The sequence below is a fragment of the Tachypleus tridentatus genome, chromosome 4 (assembly GCF_004210375.1).
Source record: "Tachypleus tridentatus isolate NWPU-2018 chromosome 4, ASM421037v1, whole genome shotgun sequence".
Classification (NCBI taxonomy): domain Eukaryota; kingdom Metazoa; phylum Arthropoda; class Merostomata; order Xiphosura; family Limulidae; genus Tachypleus; species Tachypleus tridentatus.
In genome coordinates, this window is record NC_134828.1 from 84212149 (window position 1) to 84231583 (window position 19435).

The 19435-nt window shown below is 33.9% G+C and overlaps 1 pseudogene across 1 annotated transcript in view; it reads right to left on the reverse strand.

Annotated features, from left to right (window-relative positions):
• LOC143249589 (tyrosine-protein phosphatase Lar-like) overlaps positions 1-19435 on the reverse strand; it is a 211262-nt pseudogene that overhangs the window by 86221 nt on the left and 105606 nt on the right. The window contains exon 4 of the transcript XR_013027843.1: positions 10072-10110. The product of XR_013027843.1 is annotated as a tyrosine-protein phosphatase Lar-like (transcript). The remainder of the gene's footprint in view (positions 1-10071; positions 10111-19435) is intronic.

Here is a 19435-nt window from a genome sequence, read left to right on the forward strand (position 1 = left end):
TTTGGGAATAACAGCTCTGCCATCACCTGAAAGGTTTTGAGCTTTGCATGATATAAATGTACACCCTTGGAGAAGTGATGAAATTTCTACGTCTTTAGGGGAATAATAGAATTTATACACCTTTCAACAAGTGTAATGGTTGTTACTCCATAATACTGTAAATTTACTTCCTTAAAGTGGACTCTGTCGTGTCGGATTTCTTAAACATTTAAAGAAATGAAATTACTTCCCCTTCTTTTTTTCTTTTTCCAAGATTTTACGACTTTTCCCTTATTATCAAACAGTGGAAAAACAAAAGAAAAATAATTCGTATAACAATAAACATCTCAGGTGGGATTTTTATTGTTATACGTAATTATTTTTTTTGTAAGTGTCAAACAAAATTTAAAGTAATAGTTAGAAAACTGTCAAATAATTCCATTACTGAAACGCATCTTTCACTAGTTCTTTGTGATATCTCTGTTTGGTCCCATCAAAGATTCTAACCTCATACGCATGCGTGGTACATCACTTTTCACATTGTTTTGCATCTTTTATGAGAGAGCTGCAGCTTTTAAAGATTCTCTCAGACTAATATTATGTTATGGAACAAGAGTGTCTCCAGGAACACAAAGTGTACGTATAAACATAATAAAACAAGGATGGACGGTGCTTGTCATGAGGGGTCTCGCAATTCTTAAAGCCATTCCTATCTGTGAATAACAGACACAGACATAAATCTTTGCTCACTACATTATCCATATCCACTAACAGTTTTTGCCTTTTTACTTTTATTTATTTTTTTATCCACGGCGTTCTTACAAAGTTAAGGACGAACTGTGATCTTCAAGACATCCATTTCAATTTACTACTGGTTCAACATTATAGAGCGTTCAATAGTAACTTCACTATCGTACAAGTATGTACATAAAGGATACATTATCACTTTAGTAAGCGGGGAGAGTTCTGCCTTCCTGATCCAGGCGGCATTCTTCAGCGAGCCTTTCCCCATTCTACACATACACATACGCCTTGTATGTAGTTCCTGTTGAAGTGTCGGAAGGAAACGTTTATAGTTCTTTCAGCTATGTACCAATCGTTTTTATATTTGTTTCTCAGTATCTTTCCGGTCAATTTCCTATACGGAAGACCTGAACATCAGCACTTTTCCGTCCAGGCCCTCAGTATGTACTTAACCAAAGTATTCAGATGCCCAGAAAAGAAGTAAAAAACAGATACGTTACTAAAGGTAGAGCTGTATGGAAAGTGTATTTGGTAACAGATATTACATATACAAAGCTTCTGTCTGCCTCATTTACCTTTCTATCTGTTTTTAACGTATCTACACCTATCATACGTTTGTTTATCCATTTTGCGTACCAAGTTGGACAACGAAACAATGAGACCATAGTTCACATGAAATCAGCAGTGGGTTGCAAAGAATAAGATGTCAGGGCAATAACAGTGGAGTGAAAGAAAAACATTTTGAATCAACTTTCACACTTGATAACAAAATAATGTTGTAAGATATACAGATGACCACTAAAGCTAAAAGAGCTATCTACTGAAAAACCCTAATTCTAACTTTGGTAAAATTGCTTGAAAATCTACGTTCTGATGTGTTCATATCCATTCGAATTTACTTACTTTTATAACTCAGAAATGGAACTGTGAGACAGTTTTAGCGGGAAAAAATCACTTTATTTTCTTTCTTTCTTTTGTGTATGCAAAAATATATATACAATAGATACTAGTGAGTTTATTTACAGTTCTTCTCAGTGCTTTTCTCCTATTATTTGCGTTTGATATTTTATTCATATACCCAAAGATGTAAAAGAATCGGGTAGCTGAAAATGTGGGTTTTTTTTTCTTATTGCAAAGCCACATTGGGGTATTTGCTGAGTCCACCGAGGGGAATGGAACCCCTGATTTTAGCACTGTAAATCCCAATGGGGGGCAGATGATCATGTAAATGCAAATTGTTGAGAATAAAGGCTCAAAATATGCATATTATTTTGATGTTACAGGAATCGAACACGAAATTCAGTGTTATAAGCCCTAAAGGTTACCGCTGAACCATCGGCAACGGTAACTGTTGAATGTAAAAGTTTACAATATAGATGCAGAATCTTGATTTTCATGTCACAACTCTACTTGGAACCGTTGAGAAGAGAGATGTAAAGTTACTCTTTATATATTTGTATGGTGTTTAAAATTTAAAATTACTCTCTACTCACAATAATTTGCCAATATAGGTCTGTGATAAATGCGTAAAATTTATTATTTTTGTATTTGTTTGTTTGTTTTAGAATTTCGTACAAAGCTACTCGAGGGCTATCTGTGCTAGCCGTCACTAATTTAGCAGTGTAAGACTAGAGGGAAGGCAGCTAGTCATCACCACCCACCGCCAACTCTTGGGCTACTCTTTTGCCAACGAATAGTGGGAATAGTCACATTATAACGCCCCCACGGCTGGAAGGGCGAGCATGTTTGGCGCGACGCGGATGCGAACCCGCGACCCTCAGATTACGAGTCGCACGCACGCCTTAACGCGCTTGGCCATGCCGGGCCATTATTTTTGTAATAAAGACAATTTTACAAGTAGTTTAATGTAATAAATTTACGTGAGATTAGTGACAGTAAGTTTCAACTGTACTACATATTTTCAGATTATAATGTGATTTCTTGTGAATGTTAAGAACAATCGTTCGCATGTATTAGGTAATAACAGCCAGGCTTTGAATTAACTGAAGTTGCTGAAAGAAAGAAAGAAAACAACAAAAACTATATGTTTGAGAAGCGCCTGTTTATAATGTGAAAAGCTATATGTTTTAAAAGTGCCTGTTTAACTGGTTAATTTTATTATTACATAGATTTATAATACAATTTAGAGAAATTGTGCGTAAATAAATGATATCGGTCTAACAAATGCTGTGCGGACGAGTGTTTTGTAGTGTTCTATAAATAATGTCATCTTTCTGATATCAAATTAGTGATTTTGTTCTTCTTTGCCAACCAAGCATTTCTGTTACGTCATGCAAACAAGACTCGGGCTCGTGAGACTACAGCCCTGTTTAAATTCTTTCCGACACCGACAAAGCGGAGCTGTACCAATTCTACTAGGTAAATTATATTACAGATACATACAGATAAAGTACACTGTGAGAGAAAGTCTAAACAAACGTTTAATGTATAAAAGATTGGTGAAAAATATAAAAGTTATAAGAGAAACCTCATTAAAGAGTAAAGCTCTGCTCTCGAAACAAAGGCCAACAAACTGAGCGTGGACGAGGTACTGCATGTGTGCGTGTTGCGAGGGAACCACGGTGACGTCACGACTTTAATACTGTAGCAAGGGTAAACTCTCAAGGGAAACAAAAGCAATCAGAGACCAGCTTAGAGGCAAGTTACAATTGGAAAGCGCGGAAAGAAAAATAGATAGTATGCCACAGAAAAAAATACACCTTTAATATAAGGGCTGTTCTAGTTATCAAATTATAATGTAGGAGATTTGTGAAAGCTGGGTTGAACACAGTGTATTTATAATGATTTAAATATGGCAACGTGTTTAAAAATATGAAAAACAAGTCTTCAACTAACGTTTAACGTTATTGGTAAATTAACTGAACACTGAACCCTGTTTGTTTGTTTTTTTAATTTCGCGCAAAGCTACTCAAGGGCTATCTGCGCTAGCCGTCCCTAATTTAGCAGTGTAAGACTACAGGGAAGGCAGCTAGTCATCACCACCCACCGCCAACTCTTGGGCTACTCTTTTACTAATGAATAGTGGGATTGACCGTAACTTATAACGCCCCCACGGCTGAAAGGGCAAGCATGTTTGGTGCGACGGGGATTTGAAACCGTGACCCTCGGATTACGAGTCGAACGCCTTAACACAACTGGCCATGCCGGGTACAGTATATAAGGACTTGATGTATCTATTTACCCCCAAAATCGCTATATAAATGGAAAATTTAACCTAGACCCCTTAAACAAAAAACTAGCAACCAGCAAAACAGAATAACATTATAAAAAAATAGAATACATAAATATTCATACTGTTGGACCTTACAAAGAGTATACATTGTTACTGACACTCCCCTCCAAAAAAAAAAAAAAAAAAAAAAACACGAGTCCAAAATGCCTGGTCGTGTAAGAAACAGAATACATATTACCTACATTTCTTGTATCAATAAAATGTCATATATAATCTCTATTACTAACGACCTTTTTTTTTCAGCTGTATATTAAAAATGAGCAAATAATTTCATTGTTGTTATACATCACAAACTACAGCATATCTGTCTGTCCGTTCATTCAAGTGATATTACAGACAAGGTACGTTTGTGTATTTTCCATATGAAACGTTAGAAAATTATTCCGTCTACTATGGGTTCAACATTTTATTAATTCAGTACGCTAAGTCTTACCAACAATAAAGCTATCCATATTTATAACTGTTTGAAAATAGAAGGAGCTTTACCTTAATGAGCACCGTTGATAACTGTGTTGTATTTCGTCGGTGCACGGTCATGCCAGTACTTGATTGTGTGCTTTGTTAGTTCGTTTATATCTGTTTAAGTTTGCGTTCGTAGTTAATGCATATTCATGAATATTACAGTTATATCTTTCTAGTTTCGGTAAGCCAATGGTTATTGTAGTTATTTAGTTAGTGTGTGTTTTCAAATAACGAGAAAGTAGGTAAAACATCTACGATAAAAACTTTATAAGTAACTTTTTGGGCAAAACCCCTTTGTCTAAGCCTATTTTCCATGTAATACGGTTTAAATTGCCTGACAAAAAGTTTTTGCTCGAAATGTTGCAAAAAATATAATGTTTTTGTCATAAATGTGTGTTTTACTCCTTTTGAATACTTTTTTTTTTTTTTTACTATTTCATTATTTCTTCACGTCTTACGGTTTCACCTAATGTGTGTTTGTTTTGAAGCATAGCAATATTGGGCTATTTACTGTGTCCATCGCGGAGATTCCAACCACAAATTTTATCGTTGTAACTCCATAAACTAAAAGCTGTACCATCAATGGACTTAGTGTGCATTCACGAAAACTGCACTTATATACGTTTTAGTGTATGTTCATACCAGGTGTACACTGAAACTGTGTATTTAGTTAATAATGCTGTATTTATGCTTTCTATCTCAAGTTAATGTATGTTCATGACACTGTAGTTGTATAGTTTATATCTCTAGTTAGTGCATGTTTATGATCATTGTAGTCGTATACTTTCTATTTCTAGTTACTGCATGTTTATGAACACTGAAGTTGTATAGTTTCTTTCTTTAGTTTGTGCATGTTTACGATCACTGTAGTCGTATACTTTCTTTCTTTAGTTAGTGCATGTTTATGATCACTGTAGTCGTATACTTTATCTTTAGTTAATGCATGTTTATGATCACTGTAGTCGTATACTTTCTATCTTTAGTTAGTGCATGTTTATGATCACTGTAGTTGTATACTTTATCTTTAGTTAATGCATGTTTATGATCACTGTAGTTATGCTTTCTGTATCTCAGGACGGTCTTAACCTGAAGATGACCTACGAAGGTCGAAACGTTGTTCTCTGCTTATCAATAAAAGTGTTAATACCCATACCAGCCGTTTTGAGATACATTTTTATTTCAAGTGGGTTTCTCGTCATCAAGAGTTATGCTTTCTGTCTCTCTCTAGTTAGTGCATGTTTATAATCACTGTAGATTTGTCATTTCTCAGTCAGGAGCGTATATTTATGATCAGTATGGTTTTGTATTTCTCAGTATTCAGTGGACGTTCAAGAATAGCGGAGTTTTACGATTTCAGTAGTTAGTGAATATTACACAGAGGGTGCTATAGTACCCTCACTTTTACATATCTGACTTTTATAACAACTGGAAATTTTATTATTGTATTAATATTCTGCGGGTGAGCATGCCCACAGATCGAGTTACTTTTCAGCAGTACCTTATACTTTCAATCTCTTATTGTAAAATACGCATGTCCAGCCAAACACCCCTAATTTGCAACTCCTTCTGTACCACTGCTACAGTTATAAGTACTTAGTTAAGGTACATTTATTAATACTATTGTAAGATAAATCTTCCTTTTTATGGATGACTGTTAATGCACGTTTAAATTGTATTAGTGTTTATATAAAATTTTATTGTTTATAAATGACTACACATACTCCTATTGTTGCTTTTCGACTGACTTATGATTATTACACGCAGTTTAAGTTTTGTAAAACAAATGCAATGTAATGCTTACATTTTTATCCTGATACTACTGTAATAGTTTTTGTAGTATTTTTTCCAAAGTAAGTCTCTGGTATTTTTTTTTTACATTTTACATTATTAGTTCATATTTTTTACAACTTCCACATATTATAGCTTTCTGAAAAATATGTAATTACAAAAAGCTTCAGTTATACATAAGCTCTTTTGTACAAAAATATTAATTTTAATTATATACAAATTATACCTTCTTACGCAGATAATGTGGTTGATCATTGGCTGATAATGCTACTGACAACACAGGTAACGTAAAGTCAGTTAGTACAGAAAATTGGTTAAATAATGGTTAATGAATTTCATAACTGGTTACTACTAAAAATGTTAGTATGAGATCGATAACCAGCCTCCAGTAACAAATATTTGCTTCAGTAGGAGTCACTAGAAGTTACTGTTCCAAACACATTATAGGCTATCTGCGCTCTGTCCACAGCGGGGAATTCAGCCTCGCATTTTAGTGTTAAAAGACCTTATGTTTACCGCTGAGCTGACGAGTGACCTAACGGTCAACAGTAGCAGCTTGTTGTTTGAATTTTGCACAAAGCTACTCAACGCTACCTTCACTATCTGTCGCAATTTGGAAGTGATACACTAGAGGGAAGGCAGATAGTCAGTAACATCCACTGCTAACTTTGTACTACTTTTTATCAGCGAATAGTGAGATTAACGATAACATTATAATACTCCAGCGGCTAAAAGGGTGAGCATATTCAGTGATGAGTTTCGATCCAGCGACCCACAGATGGCGAGTTCAACGCCCTAACCACCAGGCCATGCAACAAGGCTTCAAAAGCAACAGAGAAGTGTCTATTACAGACAGTTTTAGCCCAAAAAAAATTGATAACCAGATATGATTCATTACTAATTAACACTGATAGAAAATAACTAACATTCACAAAGGAAGGGGCAACAAAAGACCTAACATGGTCCACATGAGAAATGAATACAAACTTGCAAAAAACGTCAGATGCGATTGTTGAGACCTACAAAGGTGAAGATATGTAACGTTTGTGGACCTATGTGTTAATAATACGAGTATATGCTCTGTGACATTTATTTCTGAAATACTTATAAAACAGGATATTTATATACAAATCTGATATCAGAAAATATATGTTAGGTGCGTGGTAACAGACGGATGAAGCTATTGGATGTCGTGACCAGAGTATGATCAGCAGGACACTGATCGGGTAAAGCATTTCTTGTCTTTAAGGAACATTATGTAACCGCCTGGTATAAGAATATGAAATTCTCTGAGTGGATACATTCAGTTTTGTGTTATTTCACTAACCCACTATATGTTTCGAGCTTTCGCAGTTTCGGGAGATGAAGTCCTAAGTTCATAAGTATAAACATTTCCATATATACAGTATTTACTGTAGATACAAGTTTCGTACTTCACAAAATTCAACTCCAAATTAGGTCGTGTCATTTATCCTATACCTATTACATGAAGAAGAAAACCATCAAGTGTATGGCTACATTCTAAATGTTCTATGTTCTTTTTTAAAAGAGATGCAAGATATTTACGATTACAAGCCACTGAAATCACACTTTCAACTTAATTTATTATTTCGTAAAGCGTAAGGCCATTTTTTAATGATACCGTTATTAAAGTGACTGGTTTGGTTTGTTTTGAATTTCGCGCAAAGCTACACGAGGGCTATCTGCGCTAACCGCCCCTAATTTAGTAGTGTAAGACTAGAGGGAAGACAGCTAGTCATCACCACCCACCGCCAACACTTGGGCTACTCTTTACCAACGAATAGTTGGATTGAGCGTCACATTATAACGCCCTCACGGCTGATAGGGCGAGCGTGTTTGGTGTGACAGGGATTCGAACACGCGAGCATCGGATTACGAGTCGAGTACCTTAACCACCTGGCCATACCGGGCCTATTAAAGTGACTCACAAGCAAAAGTCAAAAAGCAATGGCCATCACCGAGTTTTTCTTTATGGAGAGTTGACCAGTTGTCCAGTGTTACGCATAACTGCTTAGTACTGAGAACTCTCCTGAATGATGAGCTTGGTTTTACGTGATATAAGATTGTCTACTTCCAACAGCTACACTGAAAGTACAGCTTGAAAGAGTTACGGAGGTGAAACAGGGTTAGCTGAGATTACTAGTTTTACTAAAAGATTGTCTGAGATGCCACGAGTTTAGAAAAATCTAGCAATGCCTGATATAGTGGTACAAGATAAATCACTTCTAGTAAACTCAACGAAGCAATAGCTGAGGTGAAACAAGATTTGTAGCTTTATAGAAATACACTCCGAGATGATAAAAACAAGCATATCAGCATCTTCATTGAAACAGTGACTGAAGTGGCCCAAGATTAGCTCATTCCAGAAGTTCTATTAAACACTGAATGAAATGACACAAGATTACCCATCTTCAAATAACTTGCTAAAACAATGATTATAGAGTGCAAGATTAACTATTACTACATTACTCAAACAATAATTGAAATAACACATGAGTAGCAGGACTTTTTATATGTGCATGATCGTCTAAGAAAGCGTGGCCGGACATGGCAATATGGACTGTAATGACGAGATAAGGCTTTAAAATTGTTTTAATACAACCCTTTATGTCATATCTAGAGTGTATAATAGTAAAACTTAATAACACACTAACGTACTACACTTACAGTTTTATAAAAACGATATATTTTATCTTCTAGTCACTCTTATTTTAGTTCTCAGAAACATCTATTATATTCTGGGGTACATAATTAAGTGGCATAATGCACATGGAAACAATAAATGTAATGTTCATAACAAAGAACTGTTGGTACACCAGATATACGATTTTGGTTTTAGATGAAATGATGTGTGTAATAATAGGTTCAACAGACAATCGTTTTTTGTATCTTATATTTTGATTTAGTCAGTCATCAAGGTGACTGTTATAACAATAAACAGCCACTGTTGGAAGTGCAGGTCGGAGGGGTAATAATTTTCGGGGTATTTAATAATTTAATTGAACTATTAGCAAATGGTATAATGAATTAAATGGTGATTAACCGCTAGAAGTATCATATTTAATTTGTATAACGATTTATTCAATGTTTTGCATTTCTTAGATTAAATGAATACAAATAGGAACTCGTGAACTGATTGATTGTTGGATTGATTATTTTTTTTTTTTTTTTTACAGTTGTGGTTCTACCTGGATATTCCCGTTTATCATTGTTCCTGTTTTTTTTTTTTAAGTTGAACTGTCTTACATTTACGTGACAAAAGCAACGATCTTTATCAAATACGGGAATATATATCCAAACATTATACTAAAGATCAATTACTCAGTGTGAAATGCCTTTAGTTGTGGTTGCTCCTTACTTATTAAAGTTTAAGAAACATTCACCACAAGACAAGTATTACAATACACATATTTATGTATTAGTCAAGTACTAGAAATGGGGGATTACACAGAAGTTAAATTTGAACTAAATAAAATGACGAATAAACTGATAGCATTACGCTTCAAACAATTAGTTGAAACTCAAACATGACGATGCAATGGTCTATAATACCCTGTCTTATAATTAGTTAAAGGTACAAAATAAGCAGCATATGAATATTTTAACGTAGTGTATATTGATAACAACACAGGGATGACAATCATTTCAAATATAAGGTCTATGCCTGCCGCTAGTTCTTTACTTACAAGTGAAAATACACGCGTATACGTTCAGATATATAGGCACAGATATATTTTCATTTAAACGATACACTCGCGTAAACAAATTAACTTTCGCTTTGCATTTCTTACGCTTTAGCCAAGCGCTTTTACATTTATACTTACACTTCAAATACTTGACGTACTCTCTGTTTGAGAAGACCCCTGGAAATAACGTAAAACTCATGAATTCAGTCTGTTTAATGAATATCACAAGTTTCTGAGTTAGAACATTAAAGATTCGAGAAATAGTTGTAAGGACGTGTTTTTATAATATACAAAGTTTAATAAGACACGTAAACTCATATCGTAATTAACCAACCTTCACAAATTTTTTTTCACACAAAATTAATAAAATATAACGCATACGCTTACAAATTACTTATGTCACTTAACATATCGTATTATACAAGTTTTAATAAAACTTAAATTTGACTTCACCACAAAATTAACAACAATACATATTTAAAGCATTCCTAAATATAAAACACGCCAAACAACAGTCCTTTATATTACATTTGATGTTATAAGCATTCCATAAAACACTATATCATAAAATGTAGGCATTCATATTGGATAAGGAGAGTTTGACACAATGCAAAGCATTCTGAAAAACTAAAAAGGTAAAAACCGTCCTGATAATGTGTACAAACTAAGGAGTACAAAAAAGTGATTTATTTTGGGAAAACCTACTACATTTCTCGACAAAATAAATCAATTTATTAGGCTTATAAATTGTTGTTTGTCAACTAATTATTATGTCATTGACATTGCGAGAAAACTGTCTTTTTAGTTTATATAAAATTATTTCCTCTCTACTTTAGAAAGGGTTTATATCTTTATAACAGAATGTTTTTACGCAGTCCAACGTTATCGAAGAAACTGTATTACATCCTGATAACAGTAAGTTGTTCCGATCCTGCTTTCCAAGAAAATCCAAAATAATCGCTAATTTCGATAAATCTTCAACAAAAATCGTAACAACTAATTATTATAAGACCTAAACAAATAACCTAAACAACCGATTTTCTATACCATACTATACTGCCTTAAGTACCGAACAGAATTGTGTGTAGAATTTTTAAGTAAATTTTAGGAAGTATCAAAACAGAAGAGCACACTGTTCTGAAGGACAAACAAGTTACTAATGTGGTAAATTTGTTTACATGCTCTGTTTTTGGAATAATTTTATATTAAAACAGGAATAGGATCTATTCGTTTAATGCACAGGAAATTTCAATGATCCAAATCTATTTTGCAACTTTTATGGGCTTTATGCTGATGAAAAAAGGGAAATATTCTTATGAATGAAGAAGCTTTATGAAAAATTATAAATATCACATTTGTAAAAATAACAAACAATCACTACACACACATAAAGTACGTAGAAACTTTAAATATGTATTTGTTTTTACATATATTTCGAAAGAAAAACCTCATGTCAAAAAATGAATGAAAGGATGTCAAACTTGAAGGATAAAGAATTATAAACCAGAACACGAAGATTTCGGACCTGAGAGTAAAAAACACGTCAAAAGTTAAGAGGATAATGTAGAGACTGATAGAAATATTGCCAAAATTGAAAACTATAATAATAAATAAGCTTAATATTCCGAAAAGTGTTTGATTTTGAAGTATTCAAGAGAAGTCCAGTTCGTAGTGACTAAAAGCACTTTCAAACAAATAGTATGTTCGATACTTTTCACTGCGATACAGGTCTAGCTTACCTCTTTTTGATTAACTTGTGTTCAGGGTTACTGATGAAGAGTGGAATTCTCCAAGACTAGTATAACCTAATAATACAGGTTGATCAAAGTGTTGATTGAACCGGACCTTCCTTGAACTTATGCTTCGCGATTAAATCATTTTCGGAATACTAAGTTTTTTTGTTATATCTGCAATAGTTCGGTTACATAATGTGAAGAACTGAATAATGGCCAATGACAGTTTTCTTCTTTCACCTATTCAATGTATACGTGTTTTTCATGGTTGACTATAAAACACGTTCACACTAACAATATATTTGAAAATGGTACTTCTAGGCTAGAGGCTGGAAGCAAGTCAAAATTCGACAGGACGATATTAGGCTTAAGAGAGAAATTATGTCATGTTTGGATAAGATGATGTCTGATCTGATAGAGAAATTGCGTTAAGGCTAAATGGGAAGGTGTTGTTTGTGTGTCTGTGTTTTATTTTAACAAAGCCACATCAGGCTATCTTCTGAGTCTATCGAGGGGAATCGAACCCCTGATTTTAGCGTTGTTAATCCGTAGACATACCGCTGTACCAGCGGGGGACAAATGGGAAGGTACTATGTCTAAGGGTATAAATCATGCATGTCTAGATAGAAGAAAAGAGACATAATAATGTGAGAAGACTTGAGAAAGGCAGAAAATTAAAATTAAACGAGTAGTCATGGCACAACAGTTGAAAGGAGAACGACATTTTTGGACGAGAGATATAAAATGGCGGAGACAATATTACATTATTTACTCGTTAAACTTGGTATTGGTTCCATACGGTTATCTTAAAATGATTAAAAAAAACAGCAATAACTAAATACTCATAAAATATTTTACACAAAACTACATGTAGTTTTTTGCGATACACACACACATTTCATTCTGACGTTCTGCCTTTTTCAAGTCTACTATCCTTCTCACGTAGGCTTCATAGAATATTTCTTTTACATACAACGCAAGAAAATTTCCGTAAAAATATCTACTTAACAATACCAACATTTAATTTGATCTAACTATGAAACGTACATAGTTGTGATTCTTTCATTCTGCGTTCTAAATCCCCTTTTCAACTTAATCTAATTTTATCGTGGACCAAAGGATTAACTACTGGCGGAACTCCGAATAATTGCGTTCAATCAGCTCCGCTTCCTCAGGACATAGAGTATTGTGTTAAAAAAGAAACTTGTCTAAGCCGATAAATCTCATTAAAATCACATTCAAATCAAGAAGTAAACGAATCGACAAGACAAGAGTGAACATTGAGAACGAGGGTTCTGATGATAGTCGCACGGGTTGAAGCAAAGTCGGTGCTAAAACTGACATGCTGGTTCTCCAGTGAATCCAGATAGAACTGTTTCTTATCTGGAACTGTAGAATAGAACCAAATCTCTCTTCAACCGTAAGCGCTAATAATGGCAAGAAAGCCGTTATTTCTCAAAGCTATCAGTTTATACGAACTTATCGGGTCATGCCTGTGAATACAGAACGACAAGGGGCATTGTAGCTGCCAAAATCAATTAGCCTACCAAATCGTATAAGTTGGCTATGCTGGTTTAAAACTCCGAAATGTGTATTTTCTGACACACTAAAACCAATGCAAATCAAGATGAGATTTAGGATAACAATGTGGTCCTTTTCTAAAGTGCTAATAAAACACAATGCAACAAAAATAAATTACGATTCAGGTTCATTAGGATTAGAATGGCTGAGAACGGAAATCTACATAGTAAACTAAGAAATGTTACTTTGTTACTTGAATGTCATGAAATGGGACTGTCGCAGGCCTTTCTAAGTAAATATATGTTGCCGGCTATAAAAGAGAAAGCGTTTAAGGTGCTTCATAGCAATGTTTCCTGTAACACAAGAGGGATTTTTGAAACTCATTGTTATAAAAACGTAAGATCCCTGTTAAGTTATTAGTGACGAATAATCTTCTGAAACAAACATCTACAAGAACAATAACAATTTATGAAGTTCAGAGTGGAAAATTGTTAAAATTCATTATATTAAACAATATACCTAAGTGTTTAAAATATAACATTATTGATTGCTACAGAGTTTACTATATTATCATAACAATAAAAAACACAGTACATTATTATACAGTTTACTAGCTCAAGCTATTTTCTCAGTGTATATTTTTAAAACAGTATTCTATTACACAGTATACTGCCTCATGCTACTTTCCCAGTGTAAACTTTAAAACACAGTGGAATATTGTAATTTACTGATTCATATTCTCTATGAAATCGATTTATTATTGCTTTTAGTCAGATAAATAATAATAGTAAGGTAAACACATATCATAGGCCATTAATTTTTCTATATACATTTCCGAGTATAATATCCGGTTATTTAGTATTCCAGTCTACACCCTATAATTTCTAAATACACGAACATACTTCCTATCAACATCATTGCCAATACACACGCAATGTGAATATGGAACATCTTTCACAAAATTATATACAAATGACACAGTGCCCTTATGATACATACTACACGTTAAAAACTATTCTCCATCTTATACCTATTACAGCTGCTTAATATATAACACAAATAGACTTGCTATACCAGATAAAATAAAATAACCAATAGCTAATAGTCACGTGTATACATATGTATGTATTGTGATGTTCACTCTCAATTCTGTCGGCCAATATCTCGATAACAATGAGTAAGAAAAAAAGGTTTTACCATCAGCCTAACAGCACTCCGAAACATTTACACAGTTGCGCTCACCACATTACATTCAGATAACGGTTGCAGCAACTAACGGTGGTGGTGGTGAAAGTAGTAGTAGTAATGTGATTTCAGTCACCAGTGGTAAACGTTGTTTTTAAAATGTATCTACAACTCTGGGAGATTCTGTACTCAGACAACGTTCTCAGTGGCTTTCGGTGGTAGTTGTTTTCAGATAGAAAAAGCAGTAACCAACAACAGATGTTATATAGTAGCAGTGTCACTGCCCGTGATGGACGCTGATTTTACGCTCTGATTCATAAAATGTTGGTGTAATAAGGTACTGTTCAGAATAATCAGTGAAGGAAGTTATATTTTAATTGTGACTACGTTAATCAGTTTGTTTGTTTTTGAATTTCGCGCAAACCTACATGAGGGCTATCCGCGCTAGCCGTCCCCTATTTTGCAGTACAAAACTAGAGGGAAGGCAGCTAGTCATCACTACCCACCGCCAACTCTTGGGGTACTATTTTACCAACGAATAGGGGGATTGACCATGAGTTTATTACGCTCCCACGACCGAAAGGGCGATCGTGTTTGATGCGATGGGAATTCGAACCCGCGACCCAAAGATTACGAGTCGAGAGCCTTAATCACCTGGCCACGTAGACCCTACGTCATTCAGTAGAGAACAGAATTCATTGCAAACGATGTATTCTTGTTCTCTTCTTACAATAAAAACATTGTTAAACTGCATCTGTATGCTGACGTAGGTAAGCTTACGATGAGGAGACAAAAAGAAGTAATATCATCTAAAACATAAATATATAAACGTCTATGTTTAATTGAAATGTATAAACATTCACACACAACGAAAGCTTCCATTCGCTAAAACAAAATTTACAGATAGTTACCATGCGCTTCTAACAGTTTTTACCACCCAACACTGAGTAACACATAAAAGAACGTTATACATCAGTTTAAACCGACAAGTATGACATGGGAGGTTCACGATATTACTATGGTTACACTAAACAACAGAAAGGCTCCGGAATTCGAGGCGGGAACTCTAGCCACGGAACTGAGAGATTTAACGCTATTGTTCTTCAATTAAGCAAGCTTTAATATATCCTGAGATATCCATTAAAACACACTACACAAGGTTTTTATATATCCTAAGCTATCCATTAAAACACACTACGCAAGGTTTTTATATATCCTGAGGTATCCATTAAAACACACTACGCAAGGTTTTTATATATCCTGAGCTATCCATTAAAACACACTACGCAAAGTTTTATCGTGAATTTCCCCTATTACCTTAAACAGTGAAACCTTTACACGCAGATCAAAAAGAAAAAAAGCATTAACATTCTCGTGTTTATTCTACATAATTGACTAATTACTGATACACTCACGTGCCCAGTGAACGTTCGTATAATAACATGCAATGTTGAATGGATAAAACACAATTCCCAGGCCACGCAACGTCACCAGTGCATCTGTAACATTCTGATTTACAAAACAAAACAAAGAGTTAATTTAGTTGTTCTAACTAAGACAACTGTTTGACTTTTTCTTACCAGTACAGGTAGCTTTGCTACGTTTATAACGGTTAGAGCTTGGATCAGGTACTAATTTATGTATATATACAAGTAATACAAAAAAATTGAAAAATACACGAATGATGTAGTGATGATGTCAAAAAACACAGAAACAAAACAGTGATAAATACATAAAACCATACTAAAGTCCCTACATAAGTAATAAAATATTTCCAATAAAACTTATCTGTATCTAAATGTTGAATTCCTTTCACTTACATGAATTGAAGTTTGAATAAAACCATTTATACTGAATAATAAATACTATAAAGTCTTACGACGGTTGATTCCTATAAATTTGTAACATTAACTCAGCGGCTAATTACGTATGGATTATTGTATAGTCTTATGTATCCATCCCTACCTTATTTCTGTACTTTTTGACACTGCTACCCCTACATCATCCGTACTTTATCATCATTTTTATTAACTATTCTCCTGTTTTAAAATTTAAATTAGTGATGAATCATAGTCACTACGAAAGCAGCAGGTTTTACCTGGCTGTAGTGAGTTGTCTTAATGAACATCATGTGTTAAAGTTAGTGAAACGCTATACTGCTTCTACACTCTCAAGTTAAAATGCAACATTCTGGTGTGTAAATCATCGCAAAATCTTCAACCATTGGTGAACTAGTCCTTCTGACGTCAGAATAAAATAATCAGCAGAATATTTGACTGTTGCGTTACTCATCGGTTCTCTACTTTAGTAATGTTTTTCAGTTAGATTGAAGGTCTTAATAACTTTTGAAAACCTTGAAAACTCGAGTTATGTGTTTAATTTTATGTTAGATTGTTACAAGAGAGATTTGAAACAATGATGAGTAATACATTATGTACGTCGGCCATTTATTTACCCTGGTTAGCGATATTGAAACGACATTAAGTTTGACTTCAGCTAATTTCAAACATTAGTAACCGTCACTAAGACTGTGGTCTAAAACAATATTACTCAGTTACTAATCTAAGTGAAACGAAAATAAATATCTAAGTTGTTGCTATCTCTTACTTTAACAACAAGTAGCCTTTGGCAATTCTTTCAAGGCAGCTTTTCAACGAAAACAAATTTATTTGATAAAATCGTAAAAACTTCTCCTTTGCTCGTATACCTAATTTTTTTTTATAGATTCCTTAATCACATAGATTTGCATTTCAATAATGTATTTATACGAGTAAATGTTTATCACACGCAACCATATTTAAATAACGTATATTTATATGCATTCTTTCTCATGAGAAACAGTATTAACCTATGTTCAAATGTTTATTCCAAACATTAAGAATCAAATATTTTGGTATATGATCCAAATCATAATTTCATGCACTATAGTAAAATGTACTTCAATAATGCACTCTTTACCACATTCACCGATACTTCACCGCATTGCAAACTCAAGCAATTGTTGAATGAACAAAAAAACACACACGTTTCCTTAACTCAAACAATAGATCAACTGTTTACTAGTTCATGGTGATGTGAAAGTATACCAGTTTCAGTGAACAATTTGATGTCGATTTATCACTGTTTATTGACTCATTATGAATAATTCTGGTCTGTAAATTTACCGTTGTCAATTTCATTTCGTGTAAATGTTATATTATCATATTAATCAGTGTTAGTTTCGGTCGATGGACTGAATATGACCTATTTTATTTATTACATTAACAACGTTAAGCTTAAATTTTGTAAACTGACCGTGAAGAATTTCATTATTGTCAAGAATAATGGTAGTTTCAATCTATAAAGATGTTTTTAAAAATAATAATATATACATATGGTAAGCTTTCGGTACGTACATTTATTATAACAAACTTCAGTCTTTAGATTAGTTTTGTTGTTAATGGTAGTTAGTTATTAATGAGTTCAGGATCCACAGAACTATTTAGTCAGTGTGAAAATGTAATATAACGCCTTTATTTTATGGGGGGGGGGTAAATCGACCATGTTTGAACATACTTGTCAGTGGCCACATTTCACAAACAAAAAACATTAAAGTTTATTACTTTTTAGTGATTATCATTCTCTTGGAACTGGGTGTTTCCAAAAAATGCCTTCCACTAATACGTGATTAGATATGGTATTTACATAACAATGATTTAAAAACAACCTTATTATTCAGCTAAAAGGAAATAAAGAATCAATCCTGAAAGGAATTCTAACAGAATACGTAACAAGCGTTTCAGTTATACACAAGACGTTGAACAGTTGATATTGAACTTGTAATCTACTTCTAACTTTTCCAAATCTGCACAGCTGTGTTTCTCCGCAGTTAGCTTGAACATTTTTTTCTATAGCAGAAATGATTTCACAAACATAACGCAGTAAAGACATGGCAAAACCCTTGACCACAAAAAAACTTGTAGGATTTCTATCTGATGTGAAGGAAAAAAAAAATCCGTATCTTGGTATCAAGTTTGAAGATATTTCAGTCACAAAACTACCTGATAAACACTGAGAATCGTTATAAGTTTATACCATTGCTAAGTAGAATTAATACTGTACTTCTCGGCTATACGAATTAGATAACACATTTTATACGTCAACTACGAAAATAAGGATTATATAATACAGTTCATTACTTAACTACGGCAATGAGGGTTAGATAAATATAGTTCATCAGTTAACTAGGACAATAAAAATTAGGTAATACACTTTAGTTAACTAAGGCAATATGGATTATATATATATGCACACTTTCATCAATTGACTGGGGAATAAGGATAAATCAGTTTATCTATTAACTACAGTGATATTATAATTTGAGAGATTTTACATGGTGGCCTGCTTATGTATCTTTACAACATATTTTGTTTCAAGTTAATGGTGTATTTCAAGACTAATCTTGTATGGAACTTCTTCATTTAGCGCATGGTTACAACATATAAGAAGTGCTCAAAAAAGTCGAATTTTAAGAAATGTTTAATAACACATTATTTTATAGAACTGATTTTGTGGAAAACAAGTAGGGCTGTTTCCCTGTGTATATTTACATAAAATTTACCTGTGCATAACAGACTAGTTTCAACGGCTAGACTGTTCTATACTATTTCACATTGGGTGTTTGTTTGTCCTCCTACAGTTTTGGAAGTAGAACGATTAAACTGGGCAGACGGACTCATAAGTGTCCCTATCTATATTACATGTTGTAACTCTACGAAGAGGTGGGAGAGAGTAAAACGCTCTCAAAATGCCATCCACGAACGAGAGAGGTCTCTTCCTATAGAAAAAGTAATATGGGCTCAACCGAACACTCAAAACCAATCAGTAGACAAGGAAGGAGGCAAAGGTCCAGATGTACCTGATACTTCCAGGTCACATGGCCAAAGAACGACCAAATTAAACATTCACAAGCCAACGGCACCAAACTTATTATACGTGTTGACGTACAAAAAGCGGGTGTCATAACAGGAATAGCTCAGAAGTAACCGGGGATAATGGAAGACTGTCTCAGTGGATCATGAAAG